The sequence below is a fragment of the Podarcis pityusensis genome, assembly GCF_964106645.2.
Source record: "Podarcis pityusensis genome assembly, chromosome: 3".
NCBI classification, from domain to species: Eukaryota; Metazoa; Chordata; class Lepidosauria; order Squamata; family Lacertidae; genus Podarcis; species Podarcis pityusensis.
Window position 1 is genome coordinate 17,416,904 of NC_138026.1, and position 20,825 is coordinate 17,437,728.

General features: G+C 41.8%; 1 long non-coding RNA gene across 2 annotated transcripts; it reads left to right on the plus strand.

Moving 5' to 3' along the window:
* The first annotated feature begins 187 nt into the window (after positions 1-187).
* Positions 188-20,761, plus strand: LOC308473707. Of its 2 annotated transcripts, none has more exons than XR_013984225.1 (5): positions 188-361; positions 3,954-4,085; positions 6,532-6,760; positions 13,540-13,632; positions 18,533-20,761. It is a non-coding gene; the product is annotated as an uncharacterized lncRNA (long non-coding RNA). The 2 variants fall into 2 exon arrangements; XR_013984226.1 differs by having other exon boundaries at positions 3,954-4,017.
* Positions 20,762-20,825: the final 64 nt, after the last annotated feature.

Consider the following 20,825-nt stretch of genomic DNA (forward strand, 5'->3'; position numbering starts at 1 on the left):
TGGGGCAGCTGGCGCTTGAGGGTTGTGCCATAGTTGCAGGAGCTGAGCCACCAATAATAATATTCAGGCATGTGCCTACAAGATGTCTTAGTCTGTACGGGGGTTATAAAACACAAGGTGGATGTGTGGTTCGCTTTGCTACCACTTCCCCCCTCCCCCTAAGTTGCAAACAGCAGGCTGCCAAAAACCAGAAACCGTTTGCTGATTCCTTCAGAGCTGGGAGCATGAAACTGGTTTTTCTGTTCTTAATTTATGTCACGGAGCCTCAACAGCAATTTAATTTGAAGCTTTGGAGTATAGGAAAGCCAGCTACTGATGCCTGCCGACTGGTCTGAATGGGGGCTTCTGGCACAGGCCTAAGGTAAGAAGCTGCAATTCAAATGGCTTCAAAGACGTGACCTGTCATTACAAAGGCAGGCTGATTGTTTTCTTCCAACAGGTGACATGAGAGCTGGACCAGAAATGAGTAAAAGGGAACATGTGGCTGGTGCAGCTGAGAACGAAACAGAGATGGGCGTCGATTCTGTTCTCTTTCACTTCCATCATGACCAAAGTGCGTGTTTGTTTGTGTGTGTGTAGAAAAGGGGTCTAAAGTTCCAGTCAGCCAGACTATAAAATATTACCTCAACACCTTAAAGATAAAAGCACCGGATAAGTTATTTGTCCAGTTTCCAATATAAAAAGAAAATACCAAGGTGATTATTGTTAATAACAACCTTTCTCATATGCTATAGGATAGCTAAAAGAGACAGAGCCCTACCTAAGATAAAGAGGTTTTCGGGGTTTTTTAAGGGGACAATGGATACAAAGAAATCAGAAGATTCAAAAATTAAACCAGAAAACAGAGGAGAGAGAATGTATGCCTTCCCTTTGGGTTCTAAAAAGGGCCCCTAAAGCAGCTTCCAAATTAAAAGAGCAAACCTAAATCTCTCCTCTTAGATGTAAGTTGCATTGTGTTCAGTGGTGCTTACTCCTAGGTAAATGGGTACATGTTACAGGTTGATAAGTTCCAAGGTCCTTTTTAACTGGGAATTGCAGGCAGGGTGTGCATTTTGGTGGGTAATAAGTAGCATGGGTGTGGTGCAGCCAAAGAAACAACACTAAAAATGAGATACAGGAGGAAAATGAGATGCACTTTCTGTTTCCATAAAGGTGCCCAAGGAATGAAAATGGCTGTTGCCCATACCAAGCATCAAGGGGGGCAGGGATAGTCCCATATGTTCTTATAGGTCCAAGGGGTGCGCATCACATCTTACTGCTTGAGGTGAAACCCTGCACTGCCTGCATAGGTCGCTTTATGTATTTGAAACCCATAGCTCCACATATCTGAACAGTACTTAACAGTGCATAAGATTGCACTCCTAAATTGGGAAAAGTCATGGGCTTTCTTCTCTCCTGGCTATACCTGGAAGCCATCGTTTTACTTTTGTTTCTGGCTAAAATAATTTACTTTCGTTTCTGGCTAGGAATTCATCCAGGATGGCTAGAGGTCTTCTGATTGGCTAGGTCAGGGGTTGCCAGCCTTTTGTGGACCAGTGGGCACATTTGGAATTTTGAGGAAGTGCCGTGGGTTCCAGTCACAAAATGGCTGCCATGGGGGGGGGGGCTTGCCATAACAAAATGGCTGCCATGGATGGCTGCCATGGGAATGTGGCATAATGCAAACTAACTTGTGGGAATGTGCATAGTGTTACAGTTGTTCCCTGTGTTGCAGAGTCCCAACTGGCCTCAATTAGAAGTCAGACATTTAGTGTCACCAGCCCCATAGTGCGGAACACTCTTCCAGCAGAGGAAGACTGGAGACTCCCTTAATTCTGACTTTCAAGTGGCTCTTGAATACCTTTTTGAGGTATTCTCTGTCTCCTTTTTTGTAAAAATCTTTTATTTGTTTTTACATTTAACATTTACATTCAAATTTATCTACTTGCACTTGACGTGCTTTTGAACTGCTAGGTGGGCAGGAGCTGGGACTGAACAACGGGCGCTCACACTGTCGCAGGGATTCGAACTGCTGACCTTCCAATCGGCAAGCCCTAGGCTTAGTGGTTTAGATCACAGCGCGTAAAGTTAGCAGTACCTAAATGTGTGGTTTTTTTTTAATTAATATAAAATGGCCGCCACATCAAAAAGAGCAGGTGAAAAACAACAGAACCACAAAATAGTGCAGGCATCGCTGACTAACACCAACCATATCATCAATGGGGGTGAGGGGAGGCAACTACATTATCCACCACCATGTTCGCTTGCAGAGAGAAGCTCTGTACATCTCTCCTTAGTTCAGAACAGAGGAGGCAATGAGCATCAAATCCTGGCACCCCGTGAAAAGTGGGTGTGTTTAAGAAGCTGAGCCAGTTTGAACAGAAACTGAGCAGGAAAAGCAAATGGACTCTTGCGTACTGTGGATTTTTGAAAAGCTGAGACTTTTAGGTGGTGCCATGTTGGTGACCCCTTTTGGGTGAAACTCCTTTCACCACCTTATCCAGATATTCTTAACATGATCAGAAGGGTAACTCATAGCCTCCAACATTTCTCAAGCGAAAATAGGGACAGCCTATTCCATCATCATCATCATCATCATCATCATACCCCGCCTATCTGACTGGGTTGCCCAGCCACACTGGGCAGCTTCCAACATATATAAAGATATAATAAAACAATACAGGGTTGCCTTCAGATGTCTTCTAATGGTTGTATAGTTACTTATCACCTTGGCTCAGGTGGTCACATAGTTCCATACCAGGCATAGGCAAACTTGGCCCTCCAGATGTTTTTGGCCTACAACTCCCATGATCCCTAGCTAGCAGGACCAGTGGTCAGGGATGATGGGAATTGTAGTCTCCAAAACATCTGGAGGGCTGAGTTTGCCTATGCCTGCTCCATACCATCCAACATTTCTCCAATGAAAATAGGGAAGTCCTACCATGCCCTATAACATTTCTCTGATGAAAATAGGGATGTTCCAAGACAAATCAGAAACCAGGACAGCATCTGTAAATATGGGAATGTCTCTGGAAAATAAGGACACTTGGAGGGTCTGATACCTCTGGAAGATTCACTTTAACATTTATTTATTTATTTGTTTGGAAAGTTTTAATCACATCTTTTGACTAAAAAACCCTTACAGTTATTAGAGTATATGAGAACTGAACGTAAACATTTTAAAAATAGCTAAAATAGTATAAAATCACGATTCTTCCATTCTCTGCAAACACTAGATGGATTCTGTTTACAAATCATGAACACATTAGTAGCAATCTAAAGGGGATATTCTTCCTTTTGACGGCTACGGTTTTCAGGAGATGAAAAGATTATCCACGGTGTACTACCATGTGATTAAAAAAAAACCAGGCTACCATGTGATAGGTACAATCATTTTGTGAACAACTTAGGTGCTGAGATTCACCCAGGGTTCTTTGGTATAGCTGCAATTCGGGACCTTTGCTTCCCCACCTGTAGTACAATGGGATTATTTTGACTTTCAGGTTTTGGGAATGTGAACATGAGTGGAATTGTGAACACATGTCTCAACAAAATGCTCCCTTTCTATTCATCCTGACATTCATTAGCATCATTGCAGGCGGTAAACACACGGACTATGGGTAGAGATGGGTATCTCATACCAAAAAAGAAGGAAAGAACTTTGGCAAGTGAATTAAGAGGACTGTTCCAGACACTTTGTGTTCCGATTTTGTGTTGTAAAATAGTTGGGTTCCCTCCCCCCCTTTTTTCTTCTGTGTTAGGGGATGTTGTGGGGTTTGAAGTGTCCAACCTATGAATATAATGCTTAAGGGGGAGGGGAAAGGAAGAAACTGAGGACTCATGAAGCAAAAACAAACAAACAAACAAACAAACAAACAAACAAACAAACGGTAGTAAGGGTAGTTTGGATGTCAGGAATCTTTGTTAGTGATTGCAGCAGAAATTCTGGATAATTTCAAACTTTGTTTTGAAAGGCAGGTAGGAGGCGCCATTTGACCACACGTGAAGTAAACAAGAGCTCACTAGGGAGAAGAATTGGTGAGCGACATCCCCCCTCTCAAAAAACCCCCAACCACCTTGCTTAGCTACCAAATTCTGCAGCATTGGTGAGTTAAAATCTAGATCCCTGAGCTACAAAATAAAAAATGGTCAGGCAGAATTAATGTTCTGTGTTTCAGCAGTCTATCTGCTGAAGTTTTAAAGGCACGCCGGCAGCAATGCTAAATATATGAGAGGTCAGCTGCAAGCTATCCATATACTAGTGACAGAAATGTAAAGATGTTGCTGAAATGCATGTTTCTGCTGGACCTTTCTTCTAAACAACTTGTTAATTTTTTTTTAATAGAAAAAGCGATATTCCTGTCATTATTTCTGTCTTTGGTTATTTGTAATATTAACTGATCTCTGCCCCCTGAGATCACTCACAATATTAAACAACCACCACACTCCAATATGACGACGACGACAACAACAACAACAACAACAACAACAACAACAACATGCTGCCCATCTGACTGGGATGTCCCAGCCACTCCAGACGGCTCCCAACAAAATATTAAAAACACAATACAACATCAACCATTAAAAACTTCTCTGAACTTCCCTGATGTGCTACTTCATATTTACGGAAACGGACAGTTAAATATTTTAACATTAGAGCTAAGGCTGCAATCCTAAGCATACTTCCTAGAGCAGGGGTCCTCAAACTTTTTAAACAGGGGGCCGGTTCACTGTCCCTCAGACACTGTTGGGGTCCAGACTGTTGGTGGGGCCTGTGAGTGGCACTGGGAAGCGCCCAGAGGACCCCCAGAAGGGGAGCCCAGGGGGAGGTTTTACTTGCCTGCTTTGAACAGCCACCCTCAGCACCAAACCACAAACTCTGGTTCCCCCTTAAGTACCCAAAGTGCTTGCGCCCTGGCATGGATTGGAGATGACCGTCCAACCCTCTGGGACCCCTGGGGTGACTTCTTAGGCAGTTGGCTTCCTGCACTATAGACTTCAGGTCCTGTTACCCTCAGCCCAGAAGATTATCAGTCGACGGAAAGAAGACGTTGTTTTGGCCCGCGGAGCTTAGTTTGAGCTTAGTCCTAGAGTAAGACCCATTGGACTTACTGGAACTTGTTTTCCAACAAACCAGCATAGGATTGTTCTGTTCATCAATAAGCAAAACATTAAGGTAGTGCTTACCAACTGTCTCAAATCCAAGGCACACTTTAAAACAACATGCACACGCACACCTGCCGTCTGGCCAAAAGACTTGGGCTAGGAAGCAGGGGAGTAGGATGGCAAAATGGGGGGAAAGGAGCTAGGTTTGAGAAACTTCCAGACAAGCTTTGCCTGAGCAAGAGAGGCAGGACTTTTATTTAGATGGTGCCTTGGCAAATGCTTCAGGGTTCACTGCATTAAGGGAATACGTTAATTAAGGTTTCGTGATCCAGAGAATACATTCTAATATTCCCAAATAAAATGTATGTGGGATTTTCTTAGGAACAACAGATAACCAATTCAACAACTGGAAAAACACACACACCAGCCCTCCAGTTCTTTAAAGAAGAAAAAGGTAGTTATAGGAATTTGTAAATGGGCAAAACTGTTGGTTAAGATTAAGATTGTATGATACAGATGATCAACAAGTGCCATTTTTTTATCAGTTGTGATTGGCATCTGATTTGATTTCTGCAGTTTAGAGAACTGCTAAATCTTACAGAATCTCGATCTGGAATATCACAACATGGTAATCTTCTTTTAGTTTGCAAACTTGTTTTAGCTGTCACACGCCTGGTATATTTAGTGCTATGATGAGGAAAATAACATATAACATTTAGGGAAATTCGCTGCATATGTATATATTCAATGCACTTTGGTTGGTTTTCTATAATTGATGCAGAAGGTTTTGTGAGGTTTAGTGCCCATAGCATTAGTTTCAGACTTCAGAATTTTAAGATATTGTTAAATACAATATCCCCCCCAAAAAAAGTTTGGAAATGAACTAAAGGGGGAGCTCCAAGCCATTTCAATATTTCAATATATCTAATAATTTAATAGTCAAACAGGGACGGAAATGGTAAATTGAATTGTCAGGGTTTTTATTTTTAACTGAGAAGACATTTCTCGAAATAAATGATAGGTAGCAAAGATAACGGACTTCTTCCCTCCTTACAGAGCAATTCTGTGAACGTTTAACTTTGAGATTCACACTTCATATATACTCCGTAGGAAATAATCAGATTGGAAATGTCAAATTAATTTTGCATGACTCACCCATGGTCTGGAAAACAGGATTTCAGCTCATAGTATAACTTGGTTTGCATGTCATGCTGAGCCAAACCATGGCTTTAGTACAAAGGTAAGTGTCACTTCAGGGTATCACAACACTGTTTTCAAAAGCTGTCTGAAGTAAAACATTGTGCTATGAAGAGTAACAGCTTTCACTAATGTCCAGGTCAATTTTTAGACAGATTAAAGGATGTGTGCTTGGTATTATTACAGTTATATCCTGTACTAACCCATTTGTAGATAAGTTCTAAAACTTGAACTAAATCTCATTTTCAGAGAGTTCTCCATTTCTGGTGCCTGTGAATTGATGTATCAAGTCACGAGAGAACATGAACCACCGGAGTTTGTTTGCTGTTTTGTCTCCCTATCTATGGTTAATCTATGTATTACAACACAACCCTGTACACCTTTGTCTGCTATTCATCTCTTCCACATACACACTTAACATTGAAGTCAATTTAACTCGGAAAGAAGTCCAACTAAGTGGAATGATAAATGTGTATAGGTAAGTATAGAATGCAAAGAAAAATATCAGTTTGAAGTCTTAATTGCCTTAGTATAATATCCCTTATTCCTCATGCAACAAAATTGCTGGATTTTATTTTACTTACTGTTTCTGATATCCACTTGGGGAAAAAAGCCCTTCCTAGTAATTTCATGTTGGATGGACATTCATGTTTCATGTTGGATGGACAAGGACAAAACATGTTTCATAATTTGTGGGTAGGATTGGGGAACTAGTTTATGTACTGAAAGAAGATATTACATTTTTGACCACTGCTTAATCATCATTAATATGTTTTTTATTAGCTAGAAGCCTATAAGAAATGCTGAGCAAAATCTCCTTGGCAAAGCCTTAAAAATGACCTGATGAGCTGGAACTTCAAACGCCTGGATGGAATAAATACTTGACTTTTAACATTTTATTCTTAGAGATAACTTTCTGTTCTGAGAAGAATACACAGAATGTTACAGAGAGGGAAAAAATGTTACTGTCAAAATAATACAGAAAGCCTAAAAGGAAATCTTATAAAATGTGAGATTGCAGCTCAGAAACCAAAGGAGCAGTGAAATTAAACATTTTATTGGGCCAACTAGTCATTTAGAATATTTAATGCTCCCATTTTTAGATACAGATGGGAGAGGGGGAAAAACAATATTCAAAGCCTACTGTCGTTGGAGAGTACCTGGAGGTGTTTTGGAAAATGCAACACTTTTTAAAGATCTGGGTCAACCTTTTTGTGTGGGAGCAATTAAATAGCAAATATTCTAAACTTGTTTTGGTCTATAATTGAAAACATTTTCTAAAACAAAGCAAACATGAATTATTCATGTGAGGCGTAACATATTAAAATGATGGCAGAATATTTTGCAAATGCAGGGGTAGAAATGTGTATTCTTTTAGGAATTGTATGAGAAGGCTTAACAGCCCAATCCCAAGGTTGTTTACTTGGATGAAAGTCCCACTTACTTCAGTGGGATTTACTCTGCAGTAAGTGTGTTTCCAACTGCAGCCTGAAAATTTGACTCTTTCTTTTTTGCATTTTATTTTCACCAGAGCTTTGAAGCGGAATGGCTAAGAACACCATTCGACTTGACTAAATGTTAGTTCTCTGTACTTACTTATATGAAACACAATATCCAAAAGATGGGGGTGGGGAACAACTAAACTGTGAAGCGTTAAGCAGTGCCTGAAATAATATGGCAAAACGAGTGCTAACCCTAAACCTTTTACACGTTCAAGAAAAAGTGAAGGTAAACTGCTGTTTAACAGCTTCCCACTGTTATATAAACTTTCAAACAACCGTGAAATGTAGGTCTCTGGACATCACTTAAAAGAACCACAAATAAATAAAAGGACGGACCACACTTCTGTTCCCTGATGTTTAACTAAGGTTTTGCAGAGACAGAAAGTGAGCCCGACTTCCCTTTGTTTATGTGCCGCCCTGTGTACTGTAAACACAAACAAACAAAGCTGGACCAGAGCTCCGAAGCAGAAGCACTTCCTGATGGAACAAATGTGCGGAAAGACAGCCGTGAGGTAAATGGAATCAGCTTAATGGGCCTCCGGGGTCCCCTTGCCTTTGTGTGTCTAGTATCCTGGGACACTGAGGTAACAAAGAGTTGCCTACTTAAACGAAATGTGCAGCAGTTAATGGTGCTTTGCCAATAAAATCCCCAGGGGCCTTGCATAAATCTGATGAAAATCAGCTTGGGCAACAACAACTGGACTTCGCGTAAGAGTGTCCACTTGAAATTCAAAAGACAAGCATGACTCCTTTGGCTGGAAGGAATCTGAACAAATCTAGCCACTCCTGCAGCTGAGATAAGGCTGCAATCCTGCTCCCCGGACCTTTCTCAAAGCCCCCAAATGTCCCTATTTTCCAGGGACAGTCCCAGATATACAGAAGCTGTCCTGATTTCTGATTTGATCCCAGAATGTCCTGCTTTTCCTTAGGACATCACTAGTTTTCATCAGAGAAATGTTGGAGGGTATGGAGTTATTTGACACCCCCCCGAGCCATCTGAAGGCAGCCCTGTATAGGGAAGGTATTTTTTTTAAAAAAAGTTTAATGTTTTATTAGGTTTTTATATATGTTGGAAGCTGCCCAGAGTGGCTGGGGCAACCCAGTCAGATGAATGGGGTATAAATGATAACAACAACAACAACAACAACAACAACAACAAAAAAAAAAAAAAAAAAAAAAAAAAAAAACAGGACATCCCTATTTTCATTGGAGAAATGTATGCACTCCAATATCCAGTAGGATAAAAGGTAAAGGGACCCCTGACCATTAGGTCCAGTCATGGACGACTCTGGGGTTGCGGCACTCATCTCACTTTATTGGCCGAGGGAGCCAGCGTACAGCTTCCGGGTCATGTGGCCAGCATGACTAAACCGCTTCTGGCGAACCAGAGCAGCGCACAGAAACGCCGTTTACCTTCCCGCCAGAGTGGTACCTATTTATCTACTTGCACTTTGACATGCTTTCGAACTGCTAGGTTGGCAGGAGCAGGGACCGAGAAACGGGAGCTCACCCCGTCGCGGGGATTCGAAGCACCGACCTTCTGATCAGCAAGCCCTAGGCTCTGTGGTTTAACCCACAGCACCATCTGCATCCTTAATCCTAGGATAACTAGGTGGAAAATAGCACAGGGCTCCTGCTCCTTTAATAAGTGCATAGAATAAAGAATTTCAGCTTGCATGACAATTCCACTTGCTGAAATTCCTTCCTTTGCATGCCTGTTAAAGGTGCAGGAACTGTTTCCTCTTTTGCGTCTGGCTGCCCTAGTATCCAGGTATAATACATACTCGGGAGCTGGTTTTCCTTATGAAGCAAGAGCTGGCAAGTCCTGTGGGTGATTCTATAGCAGAAGTAGCCAACCTGGTGCTATTCAGATGTTGTTGGACTACAACTCTTTCCGGACCTGATGGCTGGAGTCACAATGGGACTCCCTTCATGCCTCCCACCTCCCCAGATCTGCTCTGTAGTGTTGGGGAAAACAACAGAAAAGGTTTAGAAACACCAGAAAAAGTTTAGAAGTCAGCTTCCTCACTACTAGACAGGCTAGGGACTCAGCTCTACAGCTGCAAACATAATGCTTTAAGTGTGTTTTAAATGCATGATACAACTGGGTCACCAGATGGCAATGGTGAGCTTATGGCAAATTCCATATATTTTTCAAAATGTTTTTTTTTTAAAAAGGCATTTTTACAGCGTTGTGTGTGTGTGTGTGTGTGTGTGTGTGTGTGTGTGTGTCTGGATTCCACCTAGGTCTGTTATTTCAAATTCCACAAAGGCTGAAGGAAGAGCATGGCTAACGCTGCAATCCTATGCATGCTTTCCTTAGAATAAACCCCACTGAACCCAATGCTTAGTGTTGCACTGAAGGACTTTTTAACCCCTTGCTCTTCAACCACATCATGGAAATGTTTATTATATAACAGAATAACTACTATGCATGCACAGACATTCATTTCTGCATGTCACTCTCGGCTTGCAGTTTCTTCCAACTGCAATTCCCCCATTCTTTTTAAAGCTACGCTTCTGTTGCACATTACTTTTAAAACACCACACATGCAGCCATTTAAATAGAAACCATGGGCCTCATGCCCTCAGCAACCATTTGTAACGATTTACAACAGCCTAAAATGTGCATGTAAACCATCCAAAGATCAGAACATCAGTGCCGGAGAGGTGCTTTGCACACATTTCAAATAGTTTCACATGGCAATGTGGGCTTGATGTCAAGGATATTCTAATTTAGAACATTTTCTTTAAAGCACCAAAAAGGCCACCAAGGGTGTCAACTGTAACACCTCCAGCACCAGGCATTTTGTTGGCCATAGTTATCTTGGCGGCATCAGTCAACAGATTTCCAATTTTGACAGTTTGGAGAAACAGTGGTAAGATTTTAATAAGAGCAGACACTTACCACCCCCAAGTAGCTAAATAGACTTAAAACATATTCCTTGTTTTAATATTTCTAAGTTCCCTGGTTACTGATATGTTTAAATTGCTGTCTGTTTGAATACAGGAACTCCCTTGACAGCTTTTTGACAGTGGAGAGTTTTGTTAACAGAAAGGTTCAAATCGAGTAACAGATCCAATCTGCACTCTTATTTTAGCTGTCCTTAAAAAGATGCTGCCCTCTGTATTCTCTCGTAATCACAGAAATGTGGAGTTTAAAGGCTGATTTGATCTGACAGGTTATCTAACTCGGTGCATTTCCAAAAACAGATTTACTTTTCATCTTTCCTTCGTTTGGAGCCTGTCTGTTTTTAAAAAGACTCACACCATGTGCCTTTTCCTCCGTGGTTGATATGACTGATATTATTATTATTATTATTATTATTATTATTATTTCCTACTTTTGGAAAATGTTTTCTGGCTGTCTAAATATATTCTTTTGCTGGTTTTAAGTCTATTTTAAGGAGCATTGTGTATGCATAATGAGAGGTTGTTAAGCAGAACAAACCTTCACATACTCAAAGCACTCACTGTACTGTTGTTCCAATGCCACCTGCGAGATTACACCCAAGTAATGTCAGGATTATTTTTTAGACGAGGTCAACTCCAGTTCAAGTTAACATAGTTACTAAAACAGGGAGTTTTCTGATAACCAGAAGTTTCTGCTATTGGCTCAGCAATAGTTTTTGAGCTTGTGATGTGTGTATGACACCTGAAATTCAACAAGCCATCAGTCGGTGTTAATTTATTAGCAAGAGCTCTATGGTGCTGAAAGAAGAAACAGATCATATTCCTCTGATGAGATGATACATTTACTGAGAAATCCTGTGCATGTCCAGCTCTGACACTGAGGTCCAGCTCTGAGGGCCTTCTGGCAGTTCTTTTACTGCAAAAAGTGAGGTTACAGGGAACCAGGCAGAAGGCCTTCCCGGTAGTGGTGCCCGCCCTGTGGAATGCCCTCCCATCAGATGTCAAGGAGATAAACAACTATCTGACTTTTAGAAGACATCTGAATGTAGCCCTGTTTAGGGAAGTTTTTAATGTTTGATGTTTTATTGTGTTTTTAATATTCTGTTGGGAGCCGCCCAGAGTGGCTGGAGAAACCAGATGGGTGGGGTATGATGATGATGATGGTGTCTACTCACAAGCTGAGTTCAGTGGGATTTGCTCCCAGTTTCACCCTTACCTGGAATTCCTGTTCAAATCCATGGGATGGGACTTACTTCTTGAGTAAATACAGTGGTACCTCGGGTTACAGACGCTTCAGGTTACATACGCTTCAGGTTACAGACTCCGCTAATCCAGAAATAGTACCTCAGGTTAAGAACTTTGCTTCAGGATGAGAACAGAATCGGGCTCTGGCGGCGCGTCGGCAGCAGGAGGCCCCATTAGCTGAAGTGGTACCTCAGGTTAAGAACAGTTTCAGGTTAAGAACGAACCTCCAGAACGAATTAAGTACTTAACCCGAGGTACCACTGTATATGCACGGCATCAGGCTGTAATGTGTTCCTATTGCTCCTGGTGCAGAGAAATGTATACTCAGCTTTAACCTAACTTGTTGGCTTAATTGGGAACCTCTGGCCATTCATTATATCAGAGATGGAGAACATCTGATCCAGGGGTCTAATGCGACTTGCCATGCCCCTTAAATCACTGCAGAACACTCTCCTTTGGCTACAGCTTTCTCTAGCCCACACACTCTTCATCCAAATTGCTCCCAAACACAACCCCACCTCACCCTACACTCCTACCACAACACCCTCCACAAGATCTGAAGCAGAGTAGGAGCCACAGTCTCCTTGCTCTTGTCATGCTGATTCCCCACATGCAGTGGAGTCCCCACAGGACCGCCACCATGCTGAGGGTGTAGGGAAGAGGTAGAGAGGCTGCTAGGGCTGCACAGTATTTCAGAACTGGGAACTGGCTGGCAAGTGGAGACACTGACGGCTTGCTCACTGATCTCGTTCTTGCTGAGCCACTTTCTCAGCATGCAACAGGAAATTGCAGCAATACAGGAAGAGGCATGGGTAGTTCCCTGTTGTAAACCTAAGAGCGGGAACTGCCCTATCAGTGGTCTTTGTAAGCTGCTCTGGCAGCCTTTCCAGCTAAAGAGTGGGGTAAAACTCCTACAAGTAAAAAAAAACCAAAAAAAACACGGTTCTGATCCACTGATTGCATTGCGATATCTCCACCCCCCCCCATCTCAAAGACTGTCGTCTTGGTGAAATGCAGGTAACTCTTCTGCGGAGATAGTATGCATCAAATCATATTGTATACTTCTGGTTTGTTTGTTTTTTGCTTGTGGTACCACAAGAATTCAGTGGACAATGAGAAGGAAAAGAGGATCCGAGTTCCATCACATTTTCTTGCAAGTCACCTATGAGCTTCTTGATACAGTTTTCTTTTTGAGCCCATTACTGATGGATGAAACCAACCATTTTGCTTTCCTCCAGTTTCTCATTTTTTTTTTTCAATCTTAAGTTCTGACCTCCACATTTCCACACCAGTTTGTTTTCTTAAAGGCCCTTGTGAAAATTCACCAGCGTTAATTTCTGCTAATAGACACCTTTTTTTTTGGAAAGCAATTTCCTTTCATATAAAGCATTTATAAATGTGTATTTTCACCAATATGTGCATATCTGTGCACACTTTGTGCTAGCTTATGTGTTTTTGTATATATTACTTGTCTGGGGAACTGCATTACAATATTCGAGGAAGTGCAAACTTCAGTTCATAGATTGATTCAGAAAGTGCAAAACTGGTTGGTTCAACTTTCAATGCGAACTGAATAGAATTCATTTTCTATCTCTAGAGCTATGATTTAGCCATCAATGTTCACCTTGAGAGCTGGAAGCCCAGTTGACGGTCAGTCCTCAATGAAGTGTTGACAAGAAGATTCATTAAGGTATCTCTTCTTTCATTCTCTGCATTTTATTGTCTGTGTAAATCTGATTGTAACGTCTTTGCCTGACATTCAGAACATACCGCATGCAGGACTATGTTGGGCATTTGCTTTTCATTTATTCTTTTTAGTACGGGTCACCTTAAGAAAGCAAACACGTCCTTTGCATTACCAAAACAAGAGAAGAAAGCAAAGGCATACACCCTTGTGCAAATTAATTGAAACAAACCATGTAGTTTATTGTTCAATACTCACATATACATATACATGTACATATACATGTATTTTACTCTCAGCTGGATACTGTCCTATCAGAGACACCTAAGGAAGATAAAATTATCCTCCTGGGTGATTCTAATGCAAGAGTTGGGCGAGATTTCAATCTGTGACCTGGGACTATTGGGAAAGAAGGAGTTGGCAACAGCAACCAAAATGGAATCTTACTTTTGACAATATGTGCAGCACACAACCTTGTTATTACCAACACACTCTTTCGACAGAAAAATAAATTAAAAACTTCATGGAGGCATCCTTGGTCAAAGTACTGGCACCTCTTAGACTATGTTATTGTCTGTGCTAAAGATTGCCGTGATGTGCTCCTTACCAGAGCTATGATGAGCACCAACAACTGCTGGACAGATCACCGACTAATACACTCCACAATGGCTATCAAGATTATACCTCAACACAGGCTTCAAGGAAGGAAACCAAGGCGCAAAATGAACACTCAAGCCCTTCAAGATCCCATTAAGTGGGATTGCTTCCAAATGACTCTTAAGGACCACCTGCTTTCAGAATTCCCTGATAACATCGAGGAACACTGGACCAAGCTAAAAACATCCATTATTGCAGCCTGTGAACAAACTATTGGATACCAAACCAAGAAACACCAGGACTGGTTTGATGAGAATGACAGTGAGATTGAATGCATGATTGACAAGAAAAGGAAGGCCTTTCAGATCTGGCAAAGAGATAGAAACTGTGCCACTAAGAAAATAACCCATGCCAACGCTAAGGCTGAGGTTCAAAGAAGAACCAGAGAACTAAAAAACACCTGGTGGATAAAAAAAGCTCAAGAGATCCAGCACTTAGCCGACACTCTTGATGCACAGAGTTTCTTTAAAGCCACAAAGACCATCTATGGGCCAATAAATCATGGCATATGCCCCCTACGCTCAGCAGATGGTACCACACTTCTAAAAGATAAAGAAGCTATTGCACTAAGTTGGAATGAACATTACCAACATCTCCTTAACCACAACTCCCCTGTAGCTACTGAGGTCCTCTCACAAATTCCGCAAAAACAAGTTAGAAATGAGCTTGCAGTATCTCCAAATCTGGGAGAGTTGTGTACAGCTATTAAACAAATGAAAAACAACAAAGCCAGTGGACCTGATGGGATACCTGTCAAAATCTTCAAAGTGGGCAGAATTGAACTTACACAACAATTTCACAAGCTCATCGAAAAAATCTGGGAAAGAGAAGAAATCCCAGCAGACTTTAGGGATGCTAAAATTATCAATCTCTTTTAAAAAGGTGACAGAACTGATTGTGGAAACTATCGAGGCATCTCTCTATTAGCTGTGACCGGCAAAATTCTTGCAAGGATCTTAGCAAACTGTCTCATAACAACATCTGAGGTGACCCTTCCTGAATCCCAAAATGGTTTTCAGCCTTCTAGGGGGACAGTGGACATGATTTTCACTGCTTGACAGCTTCAAGAAAAATGCAGGGAGCAAAACCAACCCCTGTATATGGCGTTTATTGACCTGACTAAGGTTTTCGACACTGTAAATCGTAATGCCCTGTGGACTGTCCTTCTGAAAATTGGCTGCCCAGATAAATTTGTAAACATCATTTGGCTCCTCCATAATAATATGACAGCAACAATCGCAGATAACAATGGTTCTCAAAGTGAACCATTCACAGTGGGATCAGGTGTTCAACAGGGTTGCGTTATTGCCCCAACTCTGTTCATTATTTTCATTTCCATGATCCTACACTTTGTTGAAGGGAAACTCCCCACCGGAGTAGAAATCATATATTGAACAGATGGAAAGCTCTTCAATCTGAGCAGGCTGAAAGCAAAGAGTAAGGTTACCGTAACTTCCATCATAGAGCTTCAGTATGCTGATGACAACGTAGTGTGCACACGTTCAGAGAATGATCTCCAAACTATCCTAAATATCTTTGCAGAAGCTTACAAAAAGCTTGGCCTATCACTCAACATCCAAAAAAACCAAAGTGCTGCACCAACAAGTACAAAATAACCCCTCTGCAGTGCCACAAATCCAACTCAATGGTGTAACATTGGAAACTGTTGATAACTTCTCCTACCTAGGCAGTTATCTTTTCACAAGGGCCAACATTGATGCTGAAATCCAGCATCACCTGAGCTCTGATAGTGCGGCTTTCTCCCGATTGAAGTGCAGAGTGTTTGAGGACAGGGACATTCACAGGGAAACCAAAATGCTTGTTTACAAAACTATTGTACTACCAACCTTACTATATGCTTGTGAAACATGGACCACTTATAAATGCCATCTCCAACTCCTTGAAATATTCCATCAACGGTGTCTCCGAAAAATCTTACACATCACTTGGGAAGATAGGTGAACTAATATCAGTGTACTGGAAGAAGCAAAGATCAGCAGTGTTGAAGCAATGATTCTTCAACGTCAACTTTGTTGGACTGGTCATGTTGTGCGGATGCCTGATGATCGTCTTCCAAAGCAACTACTCTATTCCAAACTTAAAAATGGAAAGCGTAATGCTGGTGGTCAGCAAAAGAGATTTAAAGACTGTCTCAAGGCAAATCTAAAAAAATGTAGTATAAACACTGACAACTGGGAAACACTGGCCTGTGAGTGCTCCAGTTGGAGAACAGCCTTTACCAAAGGTGTCATGGGCTTTGAAGACACTCGAACTCAGGATGCAAGGGAGAAACGTGCTAAGAGGAAGGCACGCTTGGCAAATCCACACCCTGATCAACTCCCGCCCAGAAACCAATGTCCCCACTGTGGAAGGATGTGTGGATCCAGAATTGGCCTCCACAGTTACTTACGGACTCATTGTTAAAACTGTGTTTATGGAAGACAATCTTACTCAGCTACGAGTGATCACCAAAGAAGAAGAAATGTACAAAACTCACATATACGTACATTAGTAAAGGATATGACCTCCGCTATTTTTAAGCAGCATTTGAACACGGTATGGCATGGAGTCTACTAGTTTTGAACAGTCACTGTTCATTTTCAGATCCCTGTACTACACTTGAATCAGCGCCAGAATGAGCTTCTCCACAGTCATACAGTCTACAGCACGGAGGTAACTTTTGCATATAGCCTACAAATTCTCAATGGGATTTACGTCTGGGGAATTCCCTGGCCAATCAAGTACGTGTATTTGCTGCTTTGTCATGAATTTCTCCACCACTTTTGATGTGTGACAGGGGGCTAGTTCCTGCTGCAATATCCCAGTACTGTCAGGACACCTCTTTTCCAGTTCTGGAATAACTCTCTTTCATAGAACCTCAATATATTGTGGTGAGCACATCATTCCTTCTATTGGCTGCAGGCTTCTGACACCATAATGATCAACTGACTTTTCATGTTTGTTTTGAGTAAAGGATTACGAGTAAGATAGAAAACATACTTTATTTCAATTAATTTGCACAAGGGTGTAGCTGCTTTTGTACAGCTTATTTCAGGCAAAAGCTGGAGATGCAGCTGCAAAACCACCATTGAAAAATCCCCTTCAAATCCATTCCCCTCCTCTGTCCTGGGTTCTGCCATGGAATCATGCAGCTTGGGGTGCAAAACCCTTAATTGTTTATCCTCCCAGTACAGGATTTATGGCTGAAGGCATGGTAGGGTGCCAGAGCTTTGTCCAAATTGGTTTTGACTGAACAAACAGCCTGCATGGCAATACTCAGATTAAGTTTTCCATTTTTTAATTTCCTCTCTTTACTCTTTTAATATCCCAACAGGCTGAACTAGTAAGGTCTCGCCATTCTTGGTATTAACACTTCAAACATTTATAAAGGAGTTTTTTAACCACACACCCTCCCCTCTGACTCTCTTTCTGCAGTTGGTCTTTTAATGGGGATAGATTTCTTTTAGCTTCAGAATGCTGCTTGAGCCAGGAAACGGGCACTTCGCTCCACAAACCAAGCAGATCTGATCCTTACGTAACCTTTTAAAAATTATTTGTAAAAATATCTGTACATCAAGAAAATATCAAAGCGGTTCACAAGAGTTGTACATAAAGCCACTCAAAAAAGTTAAAATAAGAAATCAGACATCAGACATCTATTGCCGGAAAAATGTATATTTTTTGCCAATTATTTTAAATTAATTTTCAATTCTTAAAAACAAATTAACAACAAATTTATTCAAATTTAACACAAATTTAAAAGTTGACCCTCTGCCCCCTTACAAGATGCTTCTTTTCTCTTGCTTCTTTGCTGCTCACAGTAAAATACAGAGGTACCTTGGGTTAAGTACTTAATTCATTCCAGAGGTCCGTTCTTAACCTGAAACTGTTCTTAGCCTGAAGCACCACTTTAGCTAATGGGGCCTCCCACTGCCACCACGCGATTTCTATTCTCATCCTGAAGCAAAGTTCTTAACCCAAGGTACTATTTCTGGGTTGGCGGAGTCTGTAACCTGAAGCGTATGTAACCTAAAGCATATGTAACCCGAGGTACCACTGTACTTTTTCTTAATTTCTAATATTTTTCTATCAATTCCTATTTCTACCTACTGTGCATGTTCAGTTCCTGCTTAGACTTTTATCTAGTTCCCCAGTTAATCAAATAGAGTTGATCTTCCTTTATCAATCCATATAAATCACAATTTTAATTCATATTTCCTCCAATACAACAATCATCCTGCATTCACAGCCTGATGGAATAGACTTTGCAGTGTGGGCAACACCAAATGGTTCTCATCTAGGGTATCAGATACTGGCTGGATGAAAAGGAGTGGTAGAAGTCACTGTCGGAATCTCTGTTCGACCAAGCTAATAAAGCTCATCTTCCAGAATCGCCCACCAACGTGATTAATGACCTGAGCCTTTGATGAGGCTCAGGCACATTCCCACTGAGCATAGAATCAAAGCAGCACACGGAAGTGATGAGATTTATGGCTACATCGCTATGCTTTATTTCTTACTACACAGACAGAAAAGAAATACACATCCTCTCTCTGTGAGAGCAGAGAGCAACTGAAAAAACAAAGGAACAGGAAACCAGTAACATCACATCTGTCTCTTGTCTTCCGTGAGACTTCCAAAAATCTGGAATCCCTGGAATGTAAACAGAGTCTTGTGACTCCAAAGCACTGCACAGTGGCAAACAGAAACTAACAGTCACCTGACCAAGAGCCCCCCAGGGAAAGCACAGAGAGAGATGATTTGGATCCTGGATCCTGCTGGTGGGAACCTGGTCACAACCCAGAGGAGGGAGAGAGCTGGGAAGTGCTGGAGGCTGGGAGCTTGGAGGAGGATGAAGAGGATAAAACAGGCAAGTGCCCCAGCCCACAGGAATCAGACTTGACAGCTCCACCATAGAGCCACCCGGACAGCTTCTCTGCTGACAGCCTGACAGCCGCCCCCAACTCCCAAAATAGGGCATCTACTGCATGTCACTGAGCAGAGAGCCAGGCAGAAACAGAGAGGGTCCCTTGGGGCTCTCCATAGACAGAGGGAGGGGCCTGACACAGAGGGTTAGAGAATGAAGGGGGGAAGTCCAGGCAAGTGCTTCATCGAGACAGGAGCAACCCTTAGAAGTATCCATAGGTCCTCTGATCTGCTTCCTTAAAAAAGAAACTAACTGTAAGTTAGATGGTGTGTCACTGTCTCTCTCTGCTCTGTGAATGACCTGTTCTCCCTGACGGCTCCCTGACATAAGGTGACATTGTAAAGAGGAAGCATTTAATCCGTACTGATTGTATTTGTATCTCACTCTTCCCCCAAGAATTTATTCTCATAACAACTCTGTAAGTCAAGACAGGTCTGAGCATGAGTGACTTGTCCAAAGCCACTCTGTGACTATTGTGGCAAAGCAACTCCAGGCTGTTAACTACATCACACACATAAACAGGCATATAATGTGGTAGTTTACATTGCCACTGCAGCCAGCCCCAGGAAGTCGTGGCCCTGGCCTGCAAAGTGACCATGTTTCCCGACATTCCGTGATTCTTTGTTTCAAACATTAGAAGTGTAACTTAGCTGTGACCATATGGAAATGGCAACCACGCTGTAAAGATAATATAGCAATCGGTCATCTCACTGACAGATAATTGAAGTCAGCGGCTTTGATCTGAAGCAAGTTCCATCTGGTTGAATAGCCCTCAAAAAGAATGATGATAAATGGTTTTTGAGAATAATCCAGAAATGGTTTTGGCAAGATACTTAAGGTATGTTAAGAATCCTTCTATTGCAGTTCTGTACTTTTCCCTACTCACCTCTTTAAGGTACTTCTTTTTTTTTTGCACTTAAGTACCAGGAAGTGACTCAAGACTGTAGCAAATACTTGTGTAGCACTTCTACGTCTACTCAACTAAAAATGGGCATTCAGTATAGTATTGCAAATCTTGCTTCACATCAGGGTTGGTGAACCTTTGGTCTTACAGATGTTTTTGGATTTCAGCTTCCCTCATCCCTGACCATTGGCCATGTTGGCTTAGGGCTGAAGGGAGTTGGAATCCAACATCTAGATTATAGAGGGTCCCTTTTTATCAAAAGAGAAAACTTAAATTCTTCCTAAATTTTCATCAGATTTGGAGTCCCAAGTTCTCGGAGAGGAATGGTTGTTTTTTTAAAAAGTATTCTCATGGATACCACTAGTTTTCAAAAGGACAAATTTATGTATTTCTATTGATATAAATAGGGACACGGGTGGCGCTGCGTGTTAAACCACAGAGACTAGGGCTTGCCAATCAGAAGGTCGGCGGTTCGAATCCCCACAATGGGGTGAGCTCCCATTGCTCGGTCCCAGCTCCTGCCCACATAGCAGTTCGAAAGCACGTCAAAGTGCAGGTAGATAAATAGGTACCGCTCAAGCGGGAAGGTAAACTGCGTTTCCATGCGCTGCTCTGGTTGGACAGAAGCGGCTTAGTCATGCTGGCCACATGACCTGGAAGCTGTACGCCGGCTCCCTCGGCCAAAAAAGCAAGATGAGCGCCGCAACCCCA